Source organism: Lipophrys pholis, assembly GCF_963383615.2.
Source record: "Lipophrys pholis genome assembly, chromosome: 10".
NCBI classification, from domain to species: Eukaryota; Metazoa; Chordata; class Actinopteri; order Blenniiformes; family Blenniidae; genus Lipophrys; species Lipophrys pholis.
In genome coordinates, this window is record NC_137640.1 from 17927893 (window position 1) to 17945405 (window position 17513).

The 17513-nt window shown below is 37.8% G+C and overlaps 1 protein-coding gene across 1 annotated transcript in view; it reads right to left on the reverse strand.

Moving 5' to 3' along the window:
- Window positions 1-17513, reverse strand: part of rabgap1l (RAB GTPase activating protein 1-like) — a 110825-nt gene that overhangs the window by 44481 nt on the left and 48831 nt on the right. The window lies entirely within an intron of this gene.

The following is a 17513-nucleotide window of genomic DNA, read 5'->3' on the forward strand; positions in this document are numbered from 1 at the left end:
GAAATCAAGGAGGATATCCACAAGCAAAGTGTTTTCACGTCACCTTGAACCCCAGTTCAGCTCGATGTAAGTCTTGTCGGGAAAATGGGTTGATGCACCAGTCAGCCATAACATTATAACCACCCCAATATTACGTAGGTTACTTGGTGTCAAAACAACTTTGACCCGTTGAAGCATAGACTTCACTAGACCTCTGAAGCTATGATGTGGTATCGAGCACCATCCTGGACCACATGCATCAATGAAACTTGGCAAATGTTGCCCCTAGCATTTATTAAATAATTCTGAATACACAGCACACACTACATTTTTTAAAATTTATTCCACTGTCTTTTTTCACAAACAAAATGCTAAACATGATTCCATATTTACCATGTTGTCATATCCCACAATATTTATTTTCCCATGAATATAAATACAAGCATTCAGTTTAAATGCTTTCCATATATCCATGCCACGCACACACCAACAAATTACATGGGAGATGTTGGCAAGACTGTATGTAATGCGTTAATAGGATTTGTAGTGAGGAGGTGGTGTGTCGTTCTGTATATTATGTGTCGGAAATGGAACCGGTGGTTGTGCATTGTGCTCATGCTACAATTCTTTTTGTCTCATTTTCATGGTTTTCTTAAGCTGACAGTGAAACTAACCATCTAAAAGAGGCTTCACCTTTTGCTGCAAATAAAACGAGGCACAAACAGATGCGGTTCGCAGTGTTGTTGATGACAGAATCAACAACACTGAAACATAGAAACATAGAGTTTCTATGTTCCCTCTTTCCATGTGAGAGTCCAAGTTTGTTGACTGAAAAGTATCTGTAGGAGTGCTTATGTGCATGCTCTTGCAATGGACCATCAATCTGCTCAGGGTGTACACTGTCCTCCACCAGGTGTTAACTGGGATGGACTAAAAGCCCCTGTAAAAAAAGAAATGATAAAGGATGGATGGATGGATGGATGGATGGATGGATGGATGGATGGTACAGTTTTAATTGTACTGTGGGCAAACTTAAAGGTCATATAACATGGAGGCAGGATGTGATTATCATCCCCCTTCTGATTTTTCTTTCCAATAAAGGCGGATGAAATATATCTCTCTCCACAGTGATCCAATCCACACCAACAGTAGACCAGATGAAACAGATCAATTATTTGTATTTCAAAATCAAAGTGAAAATCAAAGCCTGCCTCCTTAGTAATTACACTTATGATTTTCATATTGGCTTGTATTGTATTTTTAATTTTCTCCATTACATTTACATCACATTCAGTTCAATAAAGATCTGTCCTTAATAATAAAAAAAAAAAAAATTGTATACAATACAATAAATAAATATAGAAATCTTAATTTTAAATTCTACTTGTTTTTTTTTGTCTTTTTATTAATTTCTTGTGAAAAATTTAAATTGATAACGTCCATGCACATGAGGATTAGTATTTTTTTTCAAAACCAATCATGTTAACCTACTTCCCTAACAAATTTAAAGATTAAAAGATTATTTCAATTAGTCATCCCACCATTAGTAATGTAACATTTGTGACATTGTAATTACCATAGCCACACAAGCAAGGACCAGAATCTGGCTGACAGTGAAAGTTGTAAACACTTTGATTTAATAAAGCACGCATGTCTCTGCTAATTAACAGCCTCATTACTCAAAAAACACCCCCAAAAAAGATTATAGCATGTGCTCCACGCTGCCTAATCAACTTCCTTCCTAATATATAATCTTCCTCTTCTCTCAATTTCCTCCTGTCTTTTCTTTCATCCTTGAATTTGTTACTCTCAGCTCTTTTCTTCTTTCATCTTGCTTATCTTCTCCATTTCTTCTCGTCCATATTCTCTTGTTTGTAACTGTCTAATCTTCTGTATTGTGTCTTTCATGGCTCTGTTTTTTGTCCTTCCTCCAATCTACTTCTTCTTATACATTTTCTTCCCATTTCTACCTCTACAGGTGAAAGCACACACACGAGGACATTTAAGCACTGCAGTGTCGGCATGTGGGCTTACAACACAAGCATTTCTTCTGACAGTAATGGATCACACATTTTCCACACCAATCTACTCAAACCTTTGTTGTGATAACACATGCAAACAAATTTGCATTTCATCAACAAACTCTTCAACACCAAGAACAGAACAAAACGTGTCATGCTTGTTTGCCGACTGCATACAGTTGAACGTAATATGCAGTGGTTACAGGCGTACGCAAGTCAAGGTGACAATATGAGCTTGTTAAAAGAATAAAAAGACTACAGATGCTATGACTGGCCTCTGACTGCCTCATGTGTTTTGCTTTGTATGACACTCTACCTGTGCAGATTTGTAAATTCCGCAGATTTTTCAGGTATGGACTTAAACAAGAGTCGTATACACCTCATTTGGATGGTGTGTAGACGTGTGTCTGTGAGAGCGAGTGCTGAAGTTTGCAGGTCTTTGATCCCTGCAGGGAGGCCAAGGTGTTGAGGAGGCCTCATCAGCAACATTGGTTCTGCATTACAGTGCCCCAGTTCAGCTTCAATGCTGCACTCCATTGCAGAAGCACATAAACAGAAGTAACTATTGCTCTACATCCAATAACATTAGTACTGGAAGCAGAGGCACGGGCCTCCAGTAGACTCCATACAATCAAAAAGTCATTTGTGTTCTGAAAAAAGGTTCAAGTCAGATTCACCTGTTCCTCTCTGTATATTATGCAATAAAGGGTGTCATCTGCTAAGAGCGTATGAGAAAGCTGTAGAGCTACATTTGAAGATTTTATATACACAGTCCTAAGTGTAAGCTGCACATCATTTCAGGCCTAAAGCACTCTTACTTCAAGTTCAAACAATTTTGGCAGTTTCACCAATTTACACAAACACATTCACACACACAAATATGGAAGGCTGCCATGCAACTACCTTGCCTACCATTAACACAAACCTGAGGTTCAGCATCTCGCTCGAAGACACTTCCATCACATACACAGATAAAGGAGGTATGTAACCACTAACGCTTTGTAATATGTGAGTGAAAACAATGACATTCAAAGTATGCAATGACTACATTTACATCACTAGTTGACAAAAAAATGTTCAATGGAAAAACACTGATTGCCTATGGATCATAAAGGAAGATAATAAAGAAAAACAAACTGTATAGAGAATTCATAACCAAAACAACGAAGAAAGCAGAAATTGTATATAAAAATACAAAAACAACTTAATCCAAATTATAAGGCTTAGCAGAAAGTAATACTATCGTGAAATAATAATCAATAAAAGTAATGAAAGGAATATGGGATCTAGTAAATAACATAACGAAAAATGGTGCTGGACATCGGGGGAGTATGCCCTGGGTGCTTTTACATTCTGATTGTTTATCAGTTATTTAATTGTTATTTGCTTTTTGCTTAGTTTTGTGATTATCTATGTACATGAGTATGTGATTGGAAACTGATTAGAGAGGAGGTAAGATTTAATAAGTTTATGCGCTATCCTACTCCTTTTCAAGCATGTTAAGTTTTCATTGTAATGTTAAAAAAAACATTAAATATTTACAAATTACTTAAAACATTTTTATTAACAGAACAAAAAACAAACAAACATATTTAGAGGGAAATAGAACATAATTATGAACTTAGCGCCATTGTGTCACTGCCCTGAACAATTTTACTTAAAAATCAAATGTCTTGATGTTCAGTTGTTGTTTTTTTGTTCGTTTTTTCACATTTCATTCATTTTTTTCAATTTCTTTTGGAACATGAAGTTCAAATGTATCTGCAGTTTATCTGGGTATAATGTACATTACAAGTATCGGAAAGGTTGTACATTGTCGTTTTAATAATAAATGTACTGTATATCATACTGTAAGTTTGTGGCTGGTGTAAGTCACTATCTGGGTGACAAAGCACCCTTGAAATGACAACAGAATTATTGGATATCGCTTTGTATTTTGTAGTGCTTGTTTTTTTAACTGTCCTACAATTTTGAGCTCATTTAGAAATGATTTGACTCAGACGCTTGAAAAGCTCATCTGGGTAAATCCAGTGTGTTTGCCCTCTCTTTTTGTAACTTGGGAAGAAAACCCCATACACCAGGTCATCATTGTCTAATAGCATAAAGAGCTGGACATTGTCACTAAGTGTACTGACAGAAGCAGAAACTTCAGCATCATCACCACGATCACCATCATCAAAAGGATATTAACCCAACTAATCTTTCTGTAGCTGCCACAGGCGAATCAATAGAAAAGACAGTCAGGGGGATCCAGAGGGCTGTTAGCAGTTGTTAACTTTCGGGCAGGGGTAAAAGAAGGACAGAGGATCTGTGGGTGCGATAAGATCCAGGGTTAGAGAGGCAGCATCTGAAGAAAAGACAAAGCTTTTGTTGCCTGCAGGCAATCCTCCACCACACTGAAAAAAGTCAGGGGGCAACCTTGACTATAAATTTACAGATATAACAGCAAAGGCTGCTGGGTACTTTACGACGGACAAAAATTCGAACAAACTCATCTCAATAAGCTGCTCTACAGAAGTGGAGGATGAGGGCCTACATTTAAGTTACAATACATGAAGGCAATCATTGCAGACAGATATTTATTTTGTTTAAAGCTGAAATTTCTGTGAAATCAAGAACGCACAAGCAAACAGTATTACTTAAACATAAGACAACATGAAGCAAAATTACCTGTGCTTTCAAAGTGGCACAGAAAATATCCACAACATTATTCTGAAAAAATATAGTAATGTATGGAATTAACAAAGGCAGAGAGGTTATATCAATAGTCTCCAGCATTCGGCATTGAAGGCATTTTTGTTCTTCCGTATTGTGTCTACCTGTCAGATTTATCCTCTGGTGGTATTTTAGATGGACTGGACCAAGTGAAGGAAGGGAAACAAGACAGGAAAGGAGAAGAGAATTACAAGTGAAAGGAGAGGATGAGGTGAAAAGCAAAGGTGGAAGAGACAGGTGATAACGGATAAACAGAGTGAAAGACAGATTGAAGAAGCGATAGATAAAGAGAGGGGAGTGAGATATGTACACAGAAGGGAACAAGAGGCTCCGTCTAATTGTAGCCTTGGGGCTTGTTGGGCAGACGGTCCATTACTCAGACCTTATCAACAGGTTACCTACTTAACACATGCAGCTAAAAATAAAAAGTGCTGAAGCGTCAAAAATGGTCTGCTTTAAACTTAAAGACTATTTTTCACTTCTGCCTCCCACATGGAAAGACCCAGATTGAGGGCTTTGGGAAATTAATTTTCTTGAGAGCAGTCTCAACACTTTACCACCCTGCTTGTACAACATACATATTGTTTATGTCAAATATATATATATATATATATATGGCAGCTAAAGTTGACGGTGCAAGGACAGCACTGCTAAGCTAAGCAATGCTAAGCTAATTGGAATACTGTACTTCTCTATAGAGGAACATAGACTAACCTTCATTTTTGAACAAGGATGCTTCTGCTCCGGATGATTGATGTAAGGAACCACTGAAGATAATTACCTCTGGAAAAGCTGCCCTACACCCATTATGATAGTGTCAAGGGATTTATTAAGACATTGCAGCCAGTTTTGATGCTGGTGTCGCCCTCTGGTTTGAACAACATGGGTAGTGGTGTGCTTTTGTATCAACAATATCTTGTTATGGTAGACTGTGTAAGTGTCCTGCTTTATTTTTGTTTTGGGATTTTTTTAGTGTTGTAATTTTGTTTGGTATCGATTGGACATTCTGCTCAGTTTCTCTGTCATGTTCAAATGGGATAAAAGAGTATGTACAAACAAAATAACGCTTATCATCTAGTGAAATCAATGTGAATGAGAGCCTCAGATCAAAAGCAGTCTGTAAAAGCCGACAAAACTGCTTCTGTAGCACTTGCAGGGAAAGAAGTAAGAAGGCAGATGGTCAATTTGGTGTATTTCAAATGTTTTTCACTACAGTAGGACTGTTGCTTTAATTCATACTTGAAGGTGAGATGAGCAAACACCTTCCATTTTATCGTCAAACAATTCATTCAGAAGTGACATGGCTGAGCTGATACCGAGTATCTCCATGTAAAGCAAGTCCCTGCAGAGGACAGTTTAGGTCCTCTGTCTGGCCCCTTGTTTGACCTGGCTATCGGGCTCTGCTTCCCCACTCTCTGTGGGGTGGAAAAGAGAAAAGCAGAGGACCATCAAGGCCAATTGTGACTCACCTGAAGCTAGCTGATTTTTGTGACTTGTGACACTAATGAAGTCGTGCCGCGGCGCTAACTGAAAAGCGTACCAAGCTGTACCCACGCAGTTTCCAGTATACAAAAGTGTGGCAGAGTTTCAAGACTCTGAGTGCCTCTCCTTGAGAACTAGAAAATAATAGATGTGCAGTTTTCAAGGCGTGAAGGACACTGCTACATTACTCTCACATCACCTGTAGACATCACATAAATCTGATCAGGAAGGTACATGACTTTTATTACACATCATTTTAGAAATTCCATTGGAACAATAAATAATGCAAACACAATTTTGGAGGTTATGTGGCACTTATAAGTAAAAACAGGCACATTATTCATCACATTTGTCATCTTAAACATGCATCTGTGGGTGTCATTATATGAAAACTGTTTGGAAAAGACAGAACTTATTCTTGTAGGAGATAAATGTGGATGCTTGTGACACAATGAGTCACTCATCAATGAGACATTTCACACTAAGGACAAATGATTCAACTCAGCGAGCATCCCCTACCCCTACCCCTACCCCCTCCCTGCAACGAGGCTAAGATAACTTCTAAACACAAATATGGTACAACTACTGTGTTTTTCACAGCACAAAGTCAACATATCAACATTTTGCTTTAGAAACATGTCCATGAACAGCATTGAATCCTGTCAAAACCTCCTTGAGCAAGATAATGAGCCACCTACCTCCTCTCACATCATCAGGCTCTCTGGATAAAATGGGTGGTTAAACACTCTAAATGTAAAACAAATATATATATAAATGCCAGAATTCTTACAGCACCATAGCAGAGAGAGCAGTGAGCTCTAAAGTTACCCATCTCTTTTGACAGTGTTATGTAACTCCCGGGTGTGGACGGGGCCCATGGGTGCTGGCTGGTGAGCCCCCTCAACAGGGAGGCAGCCACGCTTTGCTAAACTGATGAGGCAGGAGCGAAATATGTCGGGTTTAAAGAGCTAAATGCTCTGAGCCCACTAAATCCTGAAGTGACAGCCCGGCCCATCAGAGATGATACTGCTTGTGTTAAAACACTGGAAGAACACATAAACAGATTGCTGAGTATAAGGTCAAACTGCATCTGCAGACAAAACATAAATGTTTTACTTAACCCAACCTGTTTCTGGTGAAATAGCGGTTATGTGGATGAGATAACCCATTCAAAAGCTGTAAAACAGTCAAAGGCATATCTGAAAAATATAATTTCCATAATATAGCGACAAAATCTGGCTGCACACTAAGAATCAATAACACGATTTATGGTGGGGACTTCAATTGCTGTTTTCACTGTTGTGCCATGACCCCTTTAACAGCTCTGGGTCTATTAAAACCTGGCCGTTGTGAAACATGGTGTATATCAATGCACAGCATTGTTTTAGGGTTCATGATGGGGAAGAGAAAACCAAAAAAAACTCAAACTAAACTAAATGCAGACTAATCCATTTTTGTACTAACAGAAGCAGTGCTGACTGTAATGAATATCATATCAGATGGTGCTTCCAAATTTGAGATGTTGTATTAAACTAAAACAACCAAGAAATCACAATCACGAATATGACAAAAATATGTCATTATAAATACATTACTATTGTGATATAAAGGTATATATATCCTACTTTGAAAATGCCTTTTCAAACCACCCCTATACTTTAAAACATCTAACTGTCCCACAGCAGTAGAAATAATACGATTAATATTTTTTCATAGAAGTGCAAGAGGAAATAAGCATCACTCAGTAAGTCGGTACAGATGCTAATCTACTTCATTGTGAACTTGGTCAATAATGGGAAGCTGAAGAACTCTGCTGATGCATGAAATGTATAAGGTAAAAAGAAAGGAAAAATCACAATCAAATCAATTATTTACTTTCCCTTCTTCAGTTTCAATTGTGAAAATATCTATATGGCACTGCTAATCTGGTCAAAAGAAATAGAAATAATCATGTACTCATAGGTGTGGGATCGACAGTAACAAACCTTCCAGCTGGTTTCACAGTAGGACGTCATGCAAACATTCCTCTGAAGCCAATGACAAAAATCATTACAATGCTGTTTCTGTGTTACCCATCTCAATAAACAGTCAAAGCCAGGTATTGATTGTATTCTCAGCTAGAATGCATCACCCCCTCCTTCTCCCCCCGAGCAATGTGCTGGATCAGTTGAATGAGTCCAATGAACTTCGACAGCACTGTGTCTCTGATGGGAGTGAAGAAAACAAAGGAAAGCTCTGCCCCGCCTGGGCTCTTCAATGTGTGAGGAGGGAGTGGTGCACTGAGGGCCATGTCAGAGGACAGCTGCTGTGATGAACTGGCAGGACGGGGTGTTGAAGAGCACGTCTGTTGGAGAGCTGCAGGATCCCCATCTAGAAGTTGACGCAAAGTCGAAGCCTCTAGACTGGTTTAAGAAAATGCTTGTTTCAATTGTGAACATTATTGGTTTTAATGAAACTTATTTAAATGGAATGGAAAGACAATTTACTACAATGAGAATAGAGAAAATGTAAGTTGTGACTGAAAAATATGACAAAGGAACCAAGAGGCAAGTAGATATAACCAGAGTGGCATCTAAATGACGGACATGTCGTTCATCGTCTGGATAGATAGCAGGTCTTTCAAAAGAAGGACAGTACTGAAAGTGACAAACAGCATAGATTTTGATGGAAAAAGTGAGGAAAAAATAGAAATGACTTTAAAAAAAATAGAAGTGAGAAGGTGGAAAAAAAATAGACAGGAGATGCTATGAGAATACAGAGGATTGGTGTGGATAAACCCAATAGAATAGAATAGAACTACAATGATTCTATAATCCTATTCAATTATGGGATGTTTAAGCATTTTATTATGATTAGCAAGTGACAGACAAAAAGTCACAAGCTTAACTCATAAACACCACAAAAACAACTGTATATCCGTTGGGATATAATACCTGCCAAAGTAGAGAACTAGTAATGCCATTTTCCATATATTTGTGATTTATGGAATTCCCTTTTTATGTTCCTTTAAGAAATGAATTGATTTGGAAGAAAACAATGAGTGTGACTTTGTTACATAGACTGCTGTGAATGAACATGATTGTGCCTTTTAACCACTAGGAATCACTGTTGCAATCCATTCATAGCCATTTGTACTAGAGGCAAGTGAAGCAGGAAGCTAAGCCAAGCCTGCTAATGTTAATGCTACACAGTTGGTCATATGTCGTGATGCCGTCAGATGGCCTGAGTCAGTTCAGAATTAATGAGGCACTCCTACTCCCGAACTGCACTGCTCTTCACCAGAGTTTTGTCTGATAAATGTTAAAGATACAAGATTTAACTTTAAAATTCTACCTCGGTATGAATTGAATGAGAACATTACAACCTAGTTCTATAGTCCGGCTCATTGATTGAGCTTTTTTTTTTTTTTTTTAACCCAATAAAAAAGAAAATCTAAATATCAAAAAAAAGAACAGTGAAATGCCATCCAGATATTGAGATAACAATGCTATCGCTCTGGTGGCTCACCTAGACTGAATAAACACACCTCCCGTTTTTTTACTTATTTCTTCTGTGGGCTGCAGTGAAATAATCTGTTGTGTGATATGCAGAGAAAGCAGCATGATAATTAAAAAACAGCTCCCCTTGAGGCCTTTGTCCTTGGTTGCAGGCAAGGAACTTTCTGGAGGCTTCCCCTGTGGGTTCACGGAGGGTGGTGGTAGTGTATGTGGAAATGTGAATATGGACGTGTGGGTGAGATTGGGGGGGTGAGGTGGGTGTGTGGGGAAGTTGGCGCAACATCTGGCCCACATAGCAGATTGCTAATTCATCTGTCTCTGGATTGCTGCCGTGGCATTTTAATGGCCCGGCTGGTTCTGCATTTTAATGAGCCAAGATGGGAGGGCAAACACACATTATGCACAGACGGGAGGCAAAAGAGTGAATTTCTCATTTTGTAGAGTGAAACTGGTTCCAAGAAAGCAGTTTAAACACCGAAAAACAGAGATATAAAAGGTTAATAGGGCTGTGCTTACAAATCATTTGCTTTGACGAACATCTTTCAGTAATCCTCTTCTGAACAAAAATTAAAAGGAGATAAATATTTTTATCCAATCATTTTTAAATTAGAACTTAATGTTTGCTTCATGACCAAAAAGAGTAGCTGTGACTTGCTTGTTGTACAATATGCAACATTTAATCATACATAACATTTGAATATCGCAAATCAATATCAAACTACTTTTAGAAAGAAAATAATCAACACAGTTATAATGACTGAAATTTAAATGGTCTCCTTGTGCCGTATGCACACCAGGCCAAATATTATCATTGGCAATTGGGCAAGGGCTGTTATATTCACTCGAAGTCAACTCTACTTCACAAAATTTCTGGTTACTTAATCCCTAAACTGTGTCAGTCCTGACGGCACATGGAAGTTGTCTGTGCGCAACACTAAAGTGGAGCCACATGAATAGCAGGGCACTGCATAAGCTGCATTGAATGACATATTGACAGAACTTTGAAATTCATGTTTATGCTTTATTAGATCTGTGTTCAGGTATTTGGATGGATGGATGGATGGACGGACGGACGGGGGCGCAGTGGTTAGAAGAGGACATACCTTTTCATCCTGATTGCATAAAGAACTCAGGTACAGTTACTTTGAAAATAAATGATAATACTTAACTGAACTATGCAAAATAGCTGAAATATGGCATTGTATTCCGGTTTCTGGTCAGTTAGAAAACTGAACAAACGTCCTGCTCTTTCTCTGTTTTCCTCACACATGGTCAGACAGCATCACTGAGAGAGGTCAGCAGATAAAGTGCATCCCCACTGGGTATTTGACATTTTCTCTGTCTTGTGATCTTTATTGGTGGGTATGAGCTGAATATCTGTTGTGTAGGGACAGAGGATCCCTGGGGAGGGTTGAGGTTTACTGAAGGGTGAGACACTTAGTAGATCAACGAGAGAAAGCCGACACTGTGTGTGTGTGTGTGTGTACATACGGAGTTGTGTGAACTATAATGTCTGCCTACTTACTTACTACTGCATATCTTTGACTGTACAGCATTTTATAAGTTGCACACACACTACATGTGGACAAGACGTTGGACCTAGCTGGATGCATTTTCCCTCCTCTTTAAATTCAAAGTGCCCAGGAATGAATCATGAGGAGGTTGTTTTGATGCCAATGCTAACAGTCGTTGTAATTGTGTCCTATTTATGTACTCTATAAAACCTAGTCACTTCTTTAGACCAGCTGAGTTTCCATAGAGACACGGTGCCTCTTAAATCTGGTGTTCACTTGGGAAAATGAAGTGGAACAATGGAGCCACTCCAACTGCATCCAGGGATGACGAACTGAAATGACGACGGTTCATCAACATGTACATCACAAGCAGATACTGACAGGGACACACATCGTCAGACAAGTGATTATAAACATTTCTGTGTACAGTGTATTAGTGACTAAAGGTAGAATGTCAAATAAAGCAGTCTACTGGGTGTTTTAAAAAAACAACAAAAAAAAAACAAACAAACAGGTTTTGCCCCTGCTGTCCTTCAAGGTGTTTGTCTCGGTTCTCTTCTTGTGAAGCACGGGAGCAAACATAAAAGTGGAAATTAATGCCAAATTAAATTACAAAGGATGCAAAGGAAAAAAGTCTTGGGGGGGGGGGGGGGGGGGGATCAGAGAATCAGAAAATCCGTCAGTACTGGAAGGAGGACGACAGCGTTTCTGAAGCCATTAGTTTAATGAGCTCCACTCAGTCACAATAAAATACTTTTTGAACAGGGGAAAAAAAAATGACAGCAGTTCAAAGTGTCAACTGTGTCAATGAGTTGTGTCTGACATTGGTGATTTTGAAAAACAAAAAGGCACTGTCACTAAGTCGGAGGAAAAATTATGCAGCTGTTTTGTAACAACTTATTTGTGCTAAATGTACTTAAAAAATACAGAAAAATTAAGTAAGGAACGTGGACATTAGGAATAAAACAGGCCCTCATCAACTTATGTGATTTTTTTCCCCCCCCACAACTATTGTGGTAGTAGTAACCTTTGTTTTAATGTAGATGATTGGTTTTAGTTGTGATTCATCAAAGCCAGTATATAATTAACAAAATGAAAAGAAAAAAAGTATTTTGGAGCAAAATGGTCTTTGTCACATAAATCAAGTAGATTTGCTGCTCTTAAAATATTCAGTACTTTTGCCCATGAGGTATGAAAAGGTTGGAAAGGTGGAGGCGAGGGCGATGCATTAGAGCTGAGCTGTTTATTAATCAAAGGTTTAATGATCGCTCGTGTGAAGTTAAATGATCATTACAGTGGAAGTGAATCAATAACTACCTGCTCTGTGCTGCTCCCAGTGTGGGTGCTGTCATTCTGCATGTTTATTCTCTCAGTTTGTTATCCGATATTGATTCGGTATTTTCTACTGAATATTTAATGAGCCATAGGTGGTAGGGTCAGAATTTGGTGCGAACAACATGAAAGCATTATATCTTGTACCTGTCCCATATCAACAGTTCAGGCTGTTGCAGATAGTATGATGCTGCCAGAGACATTTCCTTGGCACATTGGAGTTGCCTCAATTACTATTGTAATGGAGTATTGTTACTGACCATGTCCATCCCTTTATGACCACTTCTGATGGATACTTCTAGAAGGTTAACACACCATCTCAGGAAGCTCTTTTTTTTTTTTTAAATATGGCAATATGCTCAGTTGCTCACTGCATGTAAAAGGCCTCCATAGTCACCAGAGCTTTTGTTTTTAGTCCCTGGTGGGATTAAAACATCTCTAAATCTTAAAAGTGATATAGGTGAAGTATGGATAAACTTCGAGACGACCTCTCCAAGAGATACTGAAAGGATAGCACGTGTGAAATTATAGTGGAGCGATAAATAAAATCACGCTTTTTAATCGCAAAAAACACTTTAAGTGGGTGTATATGTGAGATTGGTCCAAAAAAAAAAAAAAAAAAAAGTTTTTTTCATACAAAAGAACTACAAGTTATGAATTTGGCAGACAAAGATTTTGATCATGGGTCCTTACTAGGCCAATGTACCCTGAACAGCTTGGGACATTTGCCCAGACAAGGCAGAAAGACATAACCAACCAAACGAGCTACACAATCTATTTGGTTCAAACACACAAAACCACACAGACAAATAATAACCCTGACCTATATTGGTTTACATAACTGCTGTGCTCAGAGGTATGATTGCATGAAAAGCATTTTTACATGCAATCTTAATGCGATTCACAACACAAACAAAAACAAAAGCATTGATTTAACAAAGACTACAAAGAGAAATTTGATTTTGGAAAGTTACTTGCACCCTGTAAAATCTTTGCTCAAATAACTTTGCAGTACTAAAAAATGCAAGAAAGAGTACTTATGGTTGTCAATAAGTTTCGGAAAATATAAAATCCAAAGAGCGTAGCTGGGAAAAGGTTGTATCATGTTGACTGAAATTCAAACACAATTCATTTTTGAAAGTAATATTTAGCAGGGGTTTTGTGGAAATAAGCCCCCATCAACAGGTTGGATGACATTCTGTATTTCTATCCACAACTCTTTTGTTGCACATGCTTTGTGTGGGGAAGTTGTTTGGTTGAATCCCAAATCTCCCAATGTTTTTCACATCATAAGATACAGTTGCTAATGGTGGTTTAGCAATTTAATGATGGATAGTTGCAATTTTCATTTAATTACCTTTTTGTCTATTCAAGTGAAAAAGGATGAAAAACCTCAAGGACAATCAAGACGGGGACTGAGTGTTTTCCTGTGACACTAAAACAACTTAACCATCCATGCAGCAACAATTGTAACACAAAGGAATGTGGGTATGAGGTGAAAGTATGACGATGGATTGTATAGTGTATCCAGATTATATACTCTACATTTTTAATTTTTAATTTTTTTTGGGAGGATGGCGCTAAAATATTATGTGATATGGAGGGACTATAGTGCAGTATTTCAAATGCATAGATGCATGTTTAAACATTATTTAACGTTGACTGTTACATATTGTAAATACAAACAACTGGCTTGGACTCTGGGGTACCTGACAGCTATCAGGCTTAAAACTGCAGTTCATGCTTCAAAAGAAAAAATTGAGGGCATGCAGGATGCACAAGAGTATGTTTTTGAGAGGGCATATGAGGGTGTCCTCCTTATGCCACACACTGCTTTTGGTTATAGCTATGATGCCGTACCAATAGCACATAGAGATTGGGCCTAGTTTCCCCTCCAATTATGACTTCAACAACCTCCCCCCTCCAAAAGATAAAAGGGTCAGCTGGTCCTTTTTCAGTCAGATGGAAAGAGGAGATGAGAAACAGAGTGGAAATGGAAAGAGGAAGTGAGGAGAGTGCTGCCATTTGTGGAAATAAAAGGGAATTCCTGATATAGCGACGGCTATGAATACTGAACAGGCCTGAATTGGAAGCTGATCTTGGGTTAGTTTATGGATTTTATTCAGAAACTACACATCAGACAAAGCAAGAAAATAAAACTCCTGTTCTTGATGCTGGGTGAAGATAAAACACAGGGAGATCTATGTACAACAAAAGCATGTTAAACAGTTCTTGAACATTACATCACAGTACAGAGTTTTACGTGCGGTGGGCATTTTTCTTACCCTTCAGCCTAAAACACTAACTACACAACACTAATGACAATTTCAGAACAGCTTTCACAGGCTGAAATCGTTCCATATATGCAGACTCTGTACTGTGAATACCATCAGACCAACAGGGGACATGATGGTGCAACAACTCCAACTCTCAGTAACATAAAGATGTTACCTTGCAAATGCCACTTGATTAGCCGTCTGCTTGTTGACACAAATGTAGGAGAACAACAACTTTCCACTTGGTCATTATGAATGCACTGATGAGACAAATGTAAAGGCCACAATGTGAAAATTAAATCTTTACCTTTTTGCTTGCCTTTTTTTAAGCTGCGGTGTCTTTTGTTCCGTCTGTTGCACTCAGGGTTAGGATATAAGAAACCTACAGGGGTAAATTGCATGGCTCTGCAGTTCCTTTGGTCCCACATACATATCGTAATTGAGATGGACGCAGCCTGCAGACAGCACTTTAGACAGATACACAGTATAGTCATTATGGAAATGATGAGGATCCCTCATATAGGCTTCATTTTTCAGATAATTTTTCTGAATTTAAATAATTGCGTTCTTCGACTTTGAGGGGAAAAAATGCCTGACCCAAACATGTGATGTGCTCATTAGATACCGAGAATGTAATAGATATTCCCCTATACCTAGATTTGTATTACTCATGCTTGCAGCCATGGTGGTCATTCTTCAGCAAGTATTAGAAATGCATTAAATTTCTAAATTTAATTGGTATATCTTGAATAACATTCAACCATTCTGCTGAAGGGCATGGCACCAAAGTTATTTCAGGCACCAGTGAAATAATGGCACAGATCCTCATTAAGGTGTCAGTTCCACAGCTCTGTTCATCAGTTCTTTAAAAAGATGGTGAATAAGGTAAATATTTACAAAAAAAATAATAAAAAATACAGTGAGCGCAGCTGATTGTGAATAGAAGATGACAAATTGAGGATCATGGTTAGAGAAAGTCACAAGAGATGTGTATGTCTACTTTTTTTCCACTTTTATTGGGTTGGCAGTAACAGCAAAACCATATACTTTGACAAAATTTCAAAATAAAAAAATAGATACTGTGTACTTTAATACACTCTCCTCTCACTCAAAACATCAGCAGCCTAGTTGATTTAACACATATTGTCAGAGTTTGTCTGAATTTTTTTGGCTGTACGGCGGACTAAAAAACAAACACACACAATTTACATACAGTATACTCATATACAGTATAGTGTAAAAATTTACAAACATAACTTAATAAATAAATACATTATATTCTATAATTAAATGTTTTTTTTTCCAGTTTTTTTTTTTTAATAAACGCTCCTATCAATGTTTCAATGCACTTGAAAGTAAGATTATTTATTGGAACAATAATTTCAATTATCTATTACTCCAGTGTGGTCAGTGTAACACAGACACATATAAACAACTAATCTTTTGAATATTACTTCAGTGGCTCTCAGACTTTTGAAATTTTGTACCAAGTTACACATTTCACATAACCTGATCCAAAAAAGCCTTAGATAATTATTATTTGTGCAAATTCAAACCAACAACTAAAATGTCCACTTTGATAGAAAAAAACATGTTTTTTTTTTTTTTACATCATATGGTAACAACAGAGCTATCTAATTTTATGCTATTACAGAATTTAGTTTTCTCTTGGTTTACATGTTTATGTTGTCACACATTGTTAAGATTATACAGCACGAATTAAGATGCTATATATCCTACTACCCAACTGCACTATGCTTAAAATCAGTACCAAAACCACAACTATCAAAATTTAAAAATTAATCATCAGAAGTCTAGCATTTGACACAGCCAACCTGGGGGTCCCTACTGCTGTTTTTCCATAGATGCCAGGTCACATGGAGAAAGGAGGAAGTTCACTAGAATTAGACAAGTGAGTTGTCTCCTGTTTACACACACATGTAGACGTCAGATAGTATATCACATGAAGGCAGCAGTCCGTCAGTGACCGTGATAAAATCATGACTTGACTCATTCCTGGTATACGTCGATGTATTACAAAGTGGTCAACTTAAATTAATGTACCCTTCAATGTTTTCAATGTCACAAGGTATGATCACACAACTGGAATATGCCGTTGAAAAGTGCAGCATTTTAATCTGAAATAACACCCCCCCCCCCCAGCTCTTTCTAGAAAATACATTTTTAGGCACATTTACAGAACAATCTGTAATGCAGAATAGCTGCATGAAGCATTTTTTTTATATTAACACTGAATCAAACAAGTCTGCTGAAAGATGATGAATGCTGATGGTCCCACTGGGAAAGATTCCTGCAACTTTCGGCTGCTTTGCTTTTTGTTAACAAATTGGTTCTCCAGACAATGTCAACACACGTGGCATGAATAATGAATGAATGAAGAGCAAGTACCAAAATGAACAGATTAAAAAAAAATAAAATAAAAAAAATAGGAACAGATACTTCTCTGTTCCTGATGATGAAATACTAAATCATTGCTTAAAAACAAGACAAAATAGTACTTACATTCATCAAGTGACAAGAAAGACTCAAGTGGAGTACTCATATGGGTCTGTGGCTGCTGGGTTCCTTAAGTTGCAAACAGCTCCTCAACATGTCACAGAATTATATAACACAAAGGGCTCAGAGTCTCACTGCCCAGAGAGATTTGGAGAGAGAGAGAGAGAGAGAGAGAGAGAG